General features: G+C 44.3%; 1 long non-coding RNA gene across 1 annotated transcript in view; it reads right to left on the reverse strand.

Moving 5' to 3' along the window:
* Positions 1-13,801, reverse strand: part of LOC116695818 (uncharacterized) — a 26,218-nt gene that overhangs the window by 11,482 nt on the left and 935 nt on the right. The window contains exon 2 of the long non-coding RNA XR_004333560.1: positions 4,287-4,405. This is a non-coding gene — a long non-coding RNA (uncharacterized LOC116695818). The remainder of the gene's footprint in view (positions 1-4,286; positions 4,406-13,801) is intronic.

Consider the following 13,801-nt stretch of genomic DNA (forward strand, 5'->3'; position numbering starts at 1 on the left):
TCGACGCGGCGGGCCCGGGTTCAAATCCGGCCTGTGGCCCCTTTGCTGCATGTCGCGCCCCCCTCTCTCTCCCCCCCTTTCACACATACTTACATCTGTCCTGCCCAAATAAAGGGAATAAAACCCCCAAAAATATAACTTTAAAAAAAATAATATATAAAAAAATAAAGATAATAAAGACTCTGTAAAATCATTTAAAATAGAGCCACACTCGGGGGCGTTGTGTGTCAGCAGCAACACTATTACAGAATCGTCAGCAAACTTAATGATAACGCCTGGTGCGCTGGCTTTGGCATGCATTTGTATATAAAATAAATAAAATCGCTGCGAGGACACAGCCCTGGGGGGAACCAGTGGAGGAAAAGAGGACATCAGATAAAATGCTATTCACTCTCACGCGTTGAGACCGGTTAGTTAGAAAGTTCATCAACCAAGAGATAAGACAAAAATCGATATTAAAAGGCACTCTTTAAAATCCCAGCTAAAATATGTGGTTGGATGCATTTAAAAGCTGAAGAAAAGTCAATAAAAGCAGCCGCACAAAGCTCTTAGCACTCTCAAGATGGGTATGGACTCTAGAGTGGCCACCCACCCACACCCACCCACCCCCACACCCCCACACACACACACACACACACACAAAGTGTAAATATTTTGTTAGTTATTTTTGCTATAGTGCTTAACAATCATTATTTAATTTTGCCCAGTTGTGGCCTGTTGAGGGGCAATATATATCAAAAGTTCCAGACATAATATTTATATATATATATATATATATATATATATATATATATATATATATATATATATATATATATTTATATATAATGATATAATAATGTATTCTATTAAGTGTCCATTTCAGTCTAATATTCATCATAAATAACTGAACATGCACATGTATTTTATGTTCCATTAAAGAGGGGTGGAGGTGGGGTCACAATGGGGAATTTAAAAATGTACTTAAAAGTAATGCATTAGTTACTTTCTGAAATGACTAGTTACTTTTATAATTTGGAACTGAGTATCTAATTTAGTTACTTTTTGGAAGAAGTAACTAGTAACTAACTAATTATTTTTTTAAAGTAACTTGCCCAACACCTGTAAAGACCTTTACCTTCTTTTGGATGGTTTGGATTGACAAGGCACTGCAGAAAACTGAACTCCACTTCTTTGGCGGAAATAAATGATCAGAATCAGAACATCAGAATAACTTGCTGGGCAATACATCTCTCTTATGTATTGGGCTCTCTTGCTTCCATTGTTTGTGCATCTTACATGTTTTCAAGAGTGGTGGAGAGCCGCAAGGAAAAGTTGAGCCAACTCTGAGACAGACATTAATAATTAAGGAGGGCAGGAGGGAAGAGAATGGCTCCTGCAATATTCAGACATGGACTGCCAGACACTCGCCCATGCATCCAGTCCTTATGAAGTCTCACAAAAGGACTGAGGATGCAGTTGTGGGTCCTCCCTCAGCCTCTTCCTACATTGCCCTTTCCTCTGTTCATTTCCCCACCCATACTTCCATCCACACGCCACCTTCTTTTTCTACACTCCCTCCTGCCATCTCGTCTCCTGTCCCCTTCTCCTTCCCTCTGCCACTTCTTTTCATCCCCTTCTCATTAGCTGCGATTTCTCAGAAGTGTAGGGCATGCCCATGGGCCAAATTCAATTATAGACCAAATTAAAGAGATGTTTCTCACTCCCTCAACAGACAAAAAGGAACACACATGCACCCGACACACTAAAGGCTTACAACCACACACACACACACACACACACACACACACACACACACACACACGCAGAGGCAAACAGATGTTCACACTATACAGCCTGCAATAGAAAACAAATCATTGACTAGAAAATGGATAAAAATCAGATCTTGTCCTTGAGTTTGGGCCCAAGTGTTGCATTACTGGTAGAGCTTTCAAACTCTTACTCACTAAAACCTGCCCTTTCTGCCATCTCTTCAGGCCCCAAATGCAGTCTTTAATTAGCTATGGTAATGGTAACATTGCTTTGAATAAGTAGCCAGCAGCTTGACTGGTCCTTATATTGGAAGACAATCTGATGAATAAGACAGTAAAGGGAGAGAACCACCATTAGTACCAGCTGTCTGCATTTTAGCATCAGCCGTAAAATATCTCCTCAGAGTTGAGTGTTTCTGGGGTCAACCAATTATGGAGAACTGCGGGCTACACTGGCTGCCTTTTAACATGATTAGATCTGATCCCACCAGAGGACATCCAGTCCACTTGTTCTCTTGTACAAAGAGCTAAGATTCAAAAGCTTAAAATGAAATATAAAATATTTTTTCTGCTGTGAATTTAACATCTGCTGCTCTTAGGAGAGAGAGAGGGAGGTGGACAAAGCGGAAAGAGGGATTTAATGCGAGGAGAGTCCCCTGCATCTTCCAAAACAGCCTTAGGCTGAAAGTGACAACCAAGAGCGCAGAGATGTAAAGTACTGCTGCTGTTAAAATTACAATTTTGGTGATTTGCATGTTTTCATTTGAAGGTCTTTAATAAGTGGAACAATTGTTGTGACCTCTGGGCTAATAAAATCCACTAAAACCCCATAACATTTGTTAAAATGCATAAATTGAAAACAAGACCACTGTGCAACATTCCTGAAAACCTGACTTTTTAATAATGCAAGATTGTTTTTGTAATGGAACCAAAAACATCAATAAAAGTTCCTACAACTGCATTGTTCCTTCATCATGAAAGAAAAAGATAATAAGATAACCTCTGGGGGCTGCACCGTGACCTTGGTTTTAATCCACGTGTAGGGGAAGATGCCTAGAGTTTGCATAGGGGTGTGTGCGCACGTGCATGCGTTGGAACATGCCAGGGAGTAGTGGTGGGTGGCAGGTGTTGCAGTATGTCACCTCTGCACTCCCTGAGGAAAAAGTAGTAATAATTCTCTACCAAGCTGAATAGATACCGCCGGAGGGCTCAAACAATACATGGGAACAACAATTTACACACACAAACTTAAAAGAGCCATAAACCACCAGCCGCCCACACTGTCCTCACTGAACCAGGCCTGTAACATTACTCTGCACCAACACCCAGTTAATCACACACACTTTATCAATTTGTGGAGCACCGCGCAGTAATAAATATGTAAATAACCCCACAGTTTGTGCCTGTACATGTGTGCATGTGTGCGCGCTCTGGAGGAAACAAATAGTGCCCACAAGGAAAGTAAGGGTAAGCATTTATGTCATCCTGTGTGGAACTGATACACCTTACAATGCACAAGTTCAAACCAAAAAATAAAACTCACAAAATGACCTATCAATTACAGGAACTAGGTTCAGATGGATCAACAAATACAAAATGGATCAATTGAAAAGCAGTGCATCCTCCAACCCTTACACAAACACAATCCATGACTGTGACAGTGGGATTGGAGAGGGGGTGTCCGTCATTGTCCTGTAAGGGGATATCGGAGCGGATGTTGGCGACTTATCCACACTCTTCATAATCCATTGTGTGTGGTGTGTGTGTGTGTGTGTGTGTGTGTGTGTGTGTGTGTGTGTGTGTAGCCGACCAGGCCTGGTGGTGTTGATAAGAACTGAGGGCTTAGTCCTCAGTCACAGGGACACACTCAGAGCATTAATGAGCCCACAGCACAGAGGAGAACCTCTGCCAAAAAGGTCTTTATCAGCTACTAGGAGCCTCTGTGTGTGTGTGTGTGTGTGTGTGTGTGTGTGTCAGCCCATGTGTCTGCATGGTTGTTGTTTTTTTCATTCCACTGTATTTTCAGAAAAAAAAGTATTCATCATCAAATGACACGCACGCATGCACGCACGCACGCACGCACGCACGCACGCACGCACGCACGCACAAACACACGGCTGGAGGTTGTGATACAACACAGCAGCTCTGTCTGAGATGGCACATCCATCACACAGACAGCTTTAACTTAGTGTGTATGTGAGTATGATTTCAGGAGTTAGTTAGCTGGGAAAGTAGGTGATTTTGTAAACTAAGTTACCAAAGCCTAGCAACAAGGTGATACAACAATGACATACTTATATTAGTTGTCAGTTATTGGTTAAAACGGTGAAACAAAATGGAGACATGGACAGACTGACAAGAGGAGAGAGGTAAAGCAACATAGGTTGCCAAGAGGAAGTGTTTGCATGTCTGCCTGCAGCAGAATATTGCATGTAACACAACAAGTAGGGTAACTTTAGTCACACACACACACACACACACACACACACACACACACACACACACACACACACACACAGGACAAAGAACACTTACCTACGTGTGACACTGCAGAAAAACAGGAGTTGTCAACTTCAACTTTTTTGATAAATGGCTTTTCTTCCATTCTCCCTCTGATTTGTCATGTTTCAGTTACCAGGAGGCCTTGCTTTCATCTGTGAAAAAGTACAAAGCAAGAGAAAAGATGTTGGCATCAGTACATGTGATATACAATGTCTGGTTAGCAACTAAATTTAGTTCTAATTTTATTTTTGAATTATTAAATAGTCAACAAATCGAACAAGCAGCCATCAGTCAGTCAGTCATCCAACACAGAGATTAAAGCAGACCAGGCCGAGTGAAACTGGAGAATGGGTTTGAGGTATTCCAGGTTTAGGACATTAAGAATTTAAGGGATCTAAGTGATGTTGGGTTGAGATTACAGCAGGGGAGGGGTTCACTCAGCTGTAGTGTGTCCTCTCTCCCACAACTTCATTGCAACAAACACTGCAACTTCTATCGCAATCATTTCAAAAGCTCCTGCAACATCAGGCATTTTGGGCCGCAACAATCTCAAAAAGTCCGCAAAATCCGTGAGGGACTGACTAATGAAATTTGAACTTAACTCCAAACAAAATGACTTAAGGTAATGACAAGCTAGGTAACATCATAATTGCAGATTATAGCGGACAGGATCATCTGCAGGGTTTCCTGCAGCACTTTGTAGCTAAAGCGGCCCCCTTAGCAACACCAGCCTGCCGCCTTAACTACATCACCAAAATCGAAATATTATTTATCTTCTGGTGCCAAATCTTGTTTCCAAAAGTGTTTGAGCGTGTAAGCCCAAGCTAATCTGTCCTCTCTGCATGTTGACTGAGCGGAGCTCCGATACAGACAAACGCACACAGAGGTGCGGGCAAACTACATCAGCGCTGCAGTTTTGTTGAAGACACAGTGAGTCACGGCAATGCCAATAAAGTGGTTTCAAGCATGGCAACTTTGTTATAAAACTTCACACAAACAGCATTTGCTGCAATATAATAATGGAGAGGCAAAAGCGGTTGCGGTGCTGTTGACTTTACACTTCCTCTGAGACAAGCAGGCACAACAGTGGTTTCTATGCCCTGATGACAGCACCTTTCAGCAACAAGGCAATTACATTCCTTTGCACTTAAGTTAGTCCTTTATTAGTTCAATGTTGACAACAAATTGAAGAAGTGTCACATTACAAATATTTGGGTATTACCATCGACCAATCATTGTCCCTTTTACATCATACCAAATTTATTAAAAAACTGAAATTGAGTTAGGTTTTTTCTTTAGAATCAAGTCTTGTTTATCATTTGAATCAAAAAACAACTAGTAATGCAACATTCTTGTCTGTGTTGGACACGGTGTATTTTTATACATGCATTCAACCTCCCAGTGTCTTCATGCTTTGGACACTGTGTTCATGGACCTTGAGATTCATCACAAACTTAAAATCTCTCACTCATCACTGTTTGTTGTATTCTCGGGTCGGGTGGTTTTCACTCTCGATTCGGCGTTGGATGCACTGGCATCTTTTTATTTATAAGGCAGTATTAGGACTTCTTCCTCCTTATTTGAACACCTACATCGTCCCGAGGTCTGCAGGGACATATCACCTGCGCTCACAGTCTGGTTTTATTACAGTCCCTAAAGCCCGCACTGACTTTGGCAAAAGGGCTTTTAATTTTGCAGCCCCATCTGCATGGAATCAGCTTCAAAATGACTCCATTTGAAGGAGTTGTCTCATTTTATTCTTTTAAAGGCTTGTTAAAGGACCTTACAAGGGCAGTCTGTATGTCACTGTTTTTATTGATTTAGGACCCTGGTATTTATGATGACATTGTTGTTGAAATAGAGTGAAAGTGTGTTTATGCATTTACATGTAAGTGTCTCTGTCTGAAACGTGCTGCTGCCACTTGCCAGGACACTCTTGTAAAAGAGATTTTTAATCTCAAGGAGTTTTTTATCCTGGTTAAATAAAGGTTTGAATGAATGAATGAAACAACAGGGTAGGCCTGCACGATTTGGGGAAAAATATGAATCTCGATTTTTTTGCTTAGAATTGTTACCATGATTCTCTGCCACAATTTTTTGACCATGACAAAAAACAAATTGGAAGTACAAAACAGAATGTTTTTGGCACCTAAAGCACACTGCGGATCACCGCAAGCCTGTAAACATCGAGGCCTCAATGAAGCAAAGGAAAAGCATTGCAGCACTTTAAAACCTATTTTTTTACAGTCTGTTTAAAACTCACAGAAGAAAGTAGTAGCGTTCGTGATGCAGTCGGCTTATTAAATTAAATGAGAATCAAAGTAAAAAAATAATTATTTTTTTTATTTTTTAAATCAGTTATTTGAAAATTAAATAGTTAACAGGGAGAATCGAGGTTGCGATTTAATAACAATTAATCGTGCAGGCCTACAACAGGACAGTCACCAAGTTTATTGTTAAAAGGTGCTCTGCCACACAAAAACGTTTTTACTTGCATTTTTTGAATGTTAGGTGCATACGTGTTTCTGTTATGTTGTGAATGTGAAAATGAACGGCTACCTCCTCTCTCAGCTCTAGCCGCTGAAATAAGCAGAGAAATCAGGCCAATCACAACAGCTGGTGAGTCTGACTTCATGTTGCCTGAGCTCATTACTATTCATGAGTGGCCCAGTTGTGCTTGGTAAAGGATGCTGATTGCCAGGCTCTCATTGGCTAGCTGTTTGCCAATCAGAGTCAAGCAGCTTAGCTTGTTGAAGATTCATGACAACTAGCACAAATGGAGCCGAGTCTTCGTGCAGGCTTTCTGTACCACACTAGAATGGCTTGAAATAAGGTAACCAAGTTACTGAGTCCATGTTAGACCCCCACACAATACCACAAAGTAATGAAATATATGTGGGCACCTTTAAAGGTTTGTGTTATTATGCAGTTTGCACTAAAAAGTCTGTTTACATTCCTTTTCATTTTAGTCTTTGTGCTGTGCGTCTTGCAGGAGTCTTGTTCTCGTGAGGTTATTGTTGCCCACGTGGGCATGACGTCAGAGTAAGTCGGAAACAAATTTAACTGGCATGAATTGAGCAGCGATCATCGGCGATAGATTCTGCACAGGCCTGGCTCATCTGGAACAAGCCAACTGAAGCACTGTTATTTAACATTTAGAGATTTCACTCAGTTAGGAACCTTTGTCACTCCCAGACATGAGTCAATTGCGGATTTAAACTGTTTCCGGCATGTCATACTGAAATTTTTGAAAGCCTTAAAATAATAAACTTAAATTACAAACAATAACAGAAGATGGAAATCATTTCAAAAACTTTTTAGCTATCTATGGCTGTTTGACCGGTAACGTTAGCACAAAACACCATTCAACTGATAGCCTTTGTTGTGTTTGATGCTAACTTGTAGCCAGCAGTGAACCAATTTTGTTAAGTAGGTCCATTTTCAATGTATTTATATTACACACAGAAGTCTAGTTAGCATCTTGTAGGGTACTTGTCACAGAGTGACGCATGCGCGACTCAAATCTGCACTCGACTCACATCGGACAGTGACAACCTTCCTGAGCAAAAAGACTAATTGAGCACAGCCCAGATCACAAGACAGATTGTACATCTGTGCTACTCTCGTAGCCTGCATCCAGACAAAAAAATAAATAAATAAAATAAAACACACATGCTCACATAACATGTCTGCTTCCCAAGCCCTGGAGTAATAGCAGTCATTACATTGCACGAGCAATATGAGCGCGCACACACACTGAGACACTCACACACATTGTCCAGCAGGTTATTACAGCGGCAGTGTAGCTTATTACCCGGCCTCAGCGCCACTCAATTATTCAGCCCGAGTCCACGGGGATGGGAGAAGCTGCTCAGTGTGCTACTTACAACACGCCTAAGTAGGCCAAAGAGACTGAAACTAAAGTATGACACACAAATGCACCATAGCATCACCATGAAGACCGTGGAAACTGGGAGTGCTAAGCACGGATAGCATATTTTAAGAGCCAATTTAGCAATTCAAAGTGTGTGCGCGTGTGTGTAATGGCTGAGTCACTTTTGGTCAATGGCACAGTCACAGGAGGCCAAACATTTCACTGGCTGGAAGGAAGAATTAAATCTCTACATGGCCTAATTCTGACTTCACCTGACATTTTCGGTGTGGCTGTCGACAGTTCATAGATTCATACAAAAAAATATGTCCTCACCATTGCCAAATGTGCCCTTCATTGCTGTAAAAACTTCCCCATTGATCCTTCCTAAAAGAAATAGAACTGGCAGGCACACATCGTCATATACCTTTGCTAGACTGCCTAAATACTAGGAGTCTAAGAGTTAGAGAGTGGAAGAAGCAGATCTATTTTAGAGTGAGATTAAGTACAGCTGTGTTGAAATAGAAGCCCTGACCGACCAAGCCATGATCTGGGGACTTATTAAAGACTCTTATTAAAAGTTAAGGAAGGGCCTAAGAACCTTACAATAAGAGAGGGCGGAGAGAGAGTCACACAGTGCAGGGGGTGATGTGTGTGGTGCAGAAGGAATTGAGTTTAAGCTCTCTTTTCTTCACATTTTCATGCGTGCACGCACGCACGCACGCACACACACACACACACAATCTCCTATTCTGACTCATCTCTGCCAACTTCTCACTCTCCAACCAGGTCAGCTAAATTAAGTCCACGGTTTTAGCCTAATTTCTGCTAGTTGTAGATTTCAGGACAAAATCTTTTTTCCTGTATTGCTACGCAGTGTGCAGCATGATCACGGAGCATAACACAGGCCTGGTACAAGCTGATTTGGTTCGATGCAGTCCTATTTGACCGCAGCCTAGCCCATAGAGAGCGCAGGGAGTTCTGCAGCACCCATTGATCAGTTAAAAGATAAGGCTTTGTAGGCCTAAACATCTGCACCAACGGGGGTGTTGAACCCTGGGGATGCGGATCGAAGACCACAGTGAGTGAGTATGTATTTGGGTGTTTATGTACGAGATGCCATTAAACAACCAGTGACATGAAAAAAGGTATCATATCCTTGATTGCTTTGCCTCTTTTCACTCCATCTCTAAAGCCTACCCACCATTAGCACTTTGTCCTTCAAACCAGAGCAGACATGGAGGCATAATGAAACCATTGTAAAATGATAATTCCGGAGGCTTAATAGTCTTTAGCCGGAGCTATATCTTTATTTGAACGCATACAGTAGTAGCCCGTCCACTCACACACACGTCTCGCGATAACATGCAAGGCTATAGCGAGATCTCACTTGTTCTGTGCTACCGTAAAACTCATAGTAATGAACAGGCAAATAAACATCCTTATATGACATCTCCCCTCTTTTTTTCGGCCTAACACATTAAGTCAAACGGAAACTGCCTATCGTGACAACCCTACCACTGTAGGCACACTAACCAAAACATACTGAACTCACGTTGTGTACTGTCATCAATACCAGATTCTTAACTAAAATTGCCACATTAATTTCAGTAACCTGATTTACCATGAGCGAATATTAACAACATCAGTGCAATACCATTCTCTCCCCCTGTCCCTACTGTCCCAACAGCCCAGGTCTACAGCTGTTAGCGCTGGTGACGTGGTTTGCAACGAATCGTCCAGATCTGGTCCAGTTTTGAGAAGAGGGTTTTGAGTGCTGCCTCACTCGACTGACAGAGCAGTCCTTACCAGGCGGCACTGTCAGAGTGGGTTCCTGTTCTGGTCGACTCACAGGGCAATGTGACGTGACTGTGGAACCTACTGGTGGAGGAGCGGCCGAGTTAGTTGCTGGGATCATTTGATGCCAATGACATCTTGGAGGTGCTACTGCACTGTATCTAGGATCACCGCAGGTGAAGACCATGTTTTCACATGATCCACTGGAGAATACAGCATCTCCTGCTCAGGGCGAGCAGAGTCTGCTCCATACGGCGGTTGAATAATGAGCCTGTTTGCCTTTTCGCCTGCCTGGTCCGTTTTCTTTCACTGCTGTCTCGGCGCCTTTGTGGAGGAAGGTTTTTCTCCATGGAGGGCGTAGTTGGGGTCTCGTATTACGCCCCCCTCATGTGACAGCCCTCAGCTCGGACTGAAGCCTGCTAGGTTAGAAAGCACGAGTGGACCGCCTATTCGTTCCTCATTTAAGCCATCACATGTCATCTCCATCGCTACTTTCCGAGGGATTTTCTTTGCGATCTTGTACCGCTCTCTCCTGCGTGTCCGTACCTTGCAGGTTGGGGACTAGAAGTGCAGGTTTGAAGTCCAACCGCCTGGCTAATGCGCTTCGAAATCTCTGTTCACCGCAGTAAACCCTGCGTGACCATTACCCGTCAACCGTCATCTCGCAGGATGCAAAGCTGCAAAAACTGTTTTTGCTCTAAATTATACTTGTCCAGCCGTTCAGCTCAGGATCCAGTGCACAAAATTATTCGAGGTCATCTGCATATTTGCGTGCTCACAGGCTATGCCTACTCCCCGTAGAGGTAGAGATGATAGTTTTTTTTGTGTGTTCTTTTCATCTCACCACACGCTTGGCCAGAGGTTCAAGTTTTTTGTTTCTCGAGAAGCAAACAGCCCATGCCACCCATCAGGCCGATTGAAGCTATGCCTCGTCCTCGATTTAATCACCCCTGGTTCCCCTTCATCGCTTTTCACAGTAGTAAGATCTCTCTCTCACTTGGCTTTAGGCACGCACGATCCGACCTCTTAAAAGTACCCATGATTCGACAGCTCTGATTTAACTTGGACCATATGCCTTGCATCCCCATGCATATCGCCACTTTAGCCCCGGCGACGATGTTTGCCCCAGCTTCTCTTCGCGGCTCCGATTGCCAGTACGGTCCATCAGGTGACGCCTTCGCTCCGCACCCGCTCGGCACCCGCCATTCTGAAAGCGTCGAGCAAGGCGAGCTCTACAGCGACGAGACACAGAGGGGCGTGACGGCACGCCAAAGTGGTATTGACGCTATGCGACGGAACTCCCCGTAGGCATCAAAGAAAGCCCTAAACTTTCGGTCTGGCTCCAACTGACAGAGAAGACAGAAAGAGCGGAAACGCGCCACGGCTGAGTCGCGAGAGTACAGACAGCGTCCCACCATACCGAAGAGGAAGGATGAGGCTCGCAGACAGAAAATGCGACTCACCAATGAAAGAATAATCTAAGAACCAAACAAAGAAGAAGCGCAAGAATAGCAAGTCTCTACAGGCCGTTACACAGCAAGCCTCGCAAGCGCAAGAAGGAGATATCACAGCTTAAGCACAAAAGAGAGAAGACCCGGCTCTCTAGAGAGAAATAAGGCGAGAACGAAGGTACATTAGAAAAGACTCGCCTCAGCCAGGACAGCTCGGAAAACACGAGAAGGTTCTGATGACGGGTACGAAGAGAGTGCACTTTTTGGCAGGCTGCCTCCTAAAACGTAGGTTCCCTCTCTCCCTCGGGACGGGAGAGGCGAGCGTCGGAGGGGACTCTCTGGACAGCGCGCCACAGCCCGTTTGCCCTACCCGTCCTATAGGACCAGGGCTCAACCACAGTTTCTTGTCTTACCCTCGCCCAATCAACCGTCGCGTGCCCATAGTCTATCCTTTTCAATCTGGCGTAGCGGGATTCAGCGTCGGTGAGAGTCTGGAGCAATATGCTACAGGTTTCCACTGCTCCCCTGGAGTTGTAGTAGCACACCCCCTAGCCCATAACTGTTGCACGGCCGATACAGCACAGTTTAGATACGTCGTAGTAGGCAAGTACTGGTGCAGTTGTTACAGTTCTTTATGTGTTCAAATGCTGTTTCTGAGCATGACCCAGTTCCATGTATTCTTGTTCTTCAGGAGTTCTACAGCGGTTGTCCCACAGTTGAGAGATTGGGGATGTATCTACCCAAGTAGTTAACCATTCCCAGTATCCTTTTCAACTCCTGCACATCTGCCGGCGGTGACAGCTGGCGATAGACTCCACCTTATCTGGGTCAGGCCGAATCCCAGACCTATCAATGAGGTGGCCGAGGAACCGCAGCCTGACTCTGCCTGAGTGAGCACTTTCTCTGTTGAGCTTAGACCAGCTGACTCGATACGCTGCATCACCTTCTCCAGCCTGTTGTCATGTTCTGCCTCGTGGCACCATACACGAGAATAACGTCCATAAAGACCTCGACACCCTCCAGTCCTTGAAGAGTCTCCATCATTTTCCTTTGAATTTCAGGTGCACTGGTTATGCCAAACGGTAGCCGCTTGAAGTGGAAGCGTCCAAACGGCGTGATGAATGTAGTGAGCTTACAGCTATCCGGGTGGAGTGGTATCTGGAAGAAGCCACTTGCGGCGTCGAGTGATGAGAAGATGTGGCTCCGCGTTAGTTTTGCAGTTATCTCCTCTGTAGTAGGCAAGATGTACTGTTCTCTCTTAACAGCCCGTTCGCCCTCTGGTGATCAACGCAGATGCAGCTACCTGTGCTCCTATTCAGACTGGCACCATGGGTGCACACCAGTCTGTAGTTGTGTTACTCGCTCGATATGCCATTTTTCTCCATCCTCTGTAGCTCCTCTTTTACCTTCTCCAGCATCGGAAGTGGTACACGCCGTGCAGTTAGACAGCATATGGTTGAATATTGTCTTTAAGCTGTATTCTTACAGGTTCAGTCTTTAATGTCCCATGTTCCCATAAGCTTGTGCATGCCCATGGCTGCCACGGTTTCGTCCACTATCCTCACTAGCTTCATTTCAACAGAAAGTGGTCACTGAGTAGATTGTTCACTGTGCGTCCACGAATGACATATGCTTGGAGTGGGTAGCTCTTTCCTTTATGTGTCACCGTGCTCTGAATTTTTCCAATGCACTTCAGCTCCCCCCTGGGCTATATAGTGGCATCGCAGGCTCCATGGACTTTGGGTTGAGTGTGTTGTAAGTCTGCTCACAGATGATGCTCACATCGGCCCCTGTGTCAATTTTAACTGGGCTGGCGTAGAACCCACATGCAAGTCCACTCCAATGCTTAGCTGAGCCACAGTTTTACTTACAGCTCCAAGAAATAAGGCTGCAACTTTCTGGTTTCTCTGTACCTCACTCACTGTTTTTACTCCTACACACTCTGCTCCAATGTCCAACTTTATTGCATGTGTTGCATGTAGACTTTAGCGGGGCAGTTTTCGTCCTTACTATGCCTGGCTTTCCACATCCCACATTGTCCACTACCCCCTTTAGGCTACCATAGCGTTTGTGAATTTATTGTGCTGTTCGTGATTTCGTTTATCATCCCAGCTGCCTCTCCCTGCATGCTGACTTGTGAAGCCACCTCTTCAGATTGCCGGACCGTCTCCACGGTTGTCGCGAGCGTTAAGTCCTTGGTTAACTGCAGCTTACGTGAGACATCCTTATCCAATATCCCGACAACGATCCTGTCGCGGATATTCTCTTCCCTTGTTGCGCCGAAGTCGCAATGGTCGGACAGCTCGTATAGAGCTCTGATGAAAGTCTCCACTTTCTCTCCCGCCCTCTGCACGCGCTGGTGGAACAGTGCTCGTTCGTCAATAACATTCCGTCTTGGCACGAAATATTCATCGAACTTTGCTAGCACT

This window comes from Etheostoma spectabile, chromosome 9 (assembly GCF_008692095.1).
Source record: "Etheostoma spectabile isolate EspeVRDwgs_2016 chromosome 9, UIUC_Espe_1.0, whole genome shotgun sequence".
In the NCBI taxonomy this organism is placed as follows: domain Eukaryota; kingdom Metazoa; phylum Chordata; class Actinopteri; order Perciformes; family Percidae; genus Etheostoma; species Etheostoma spectabile.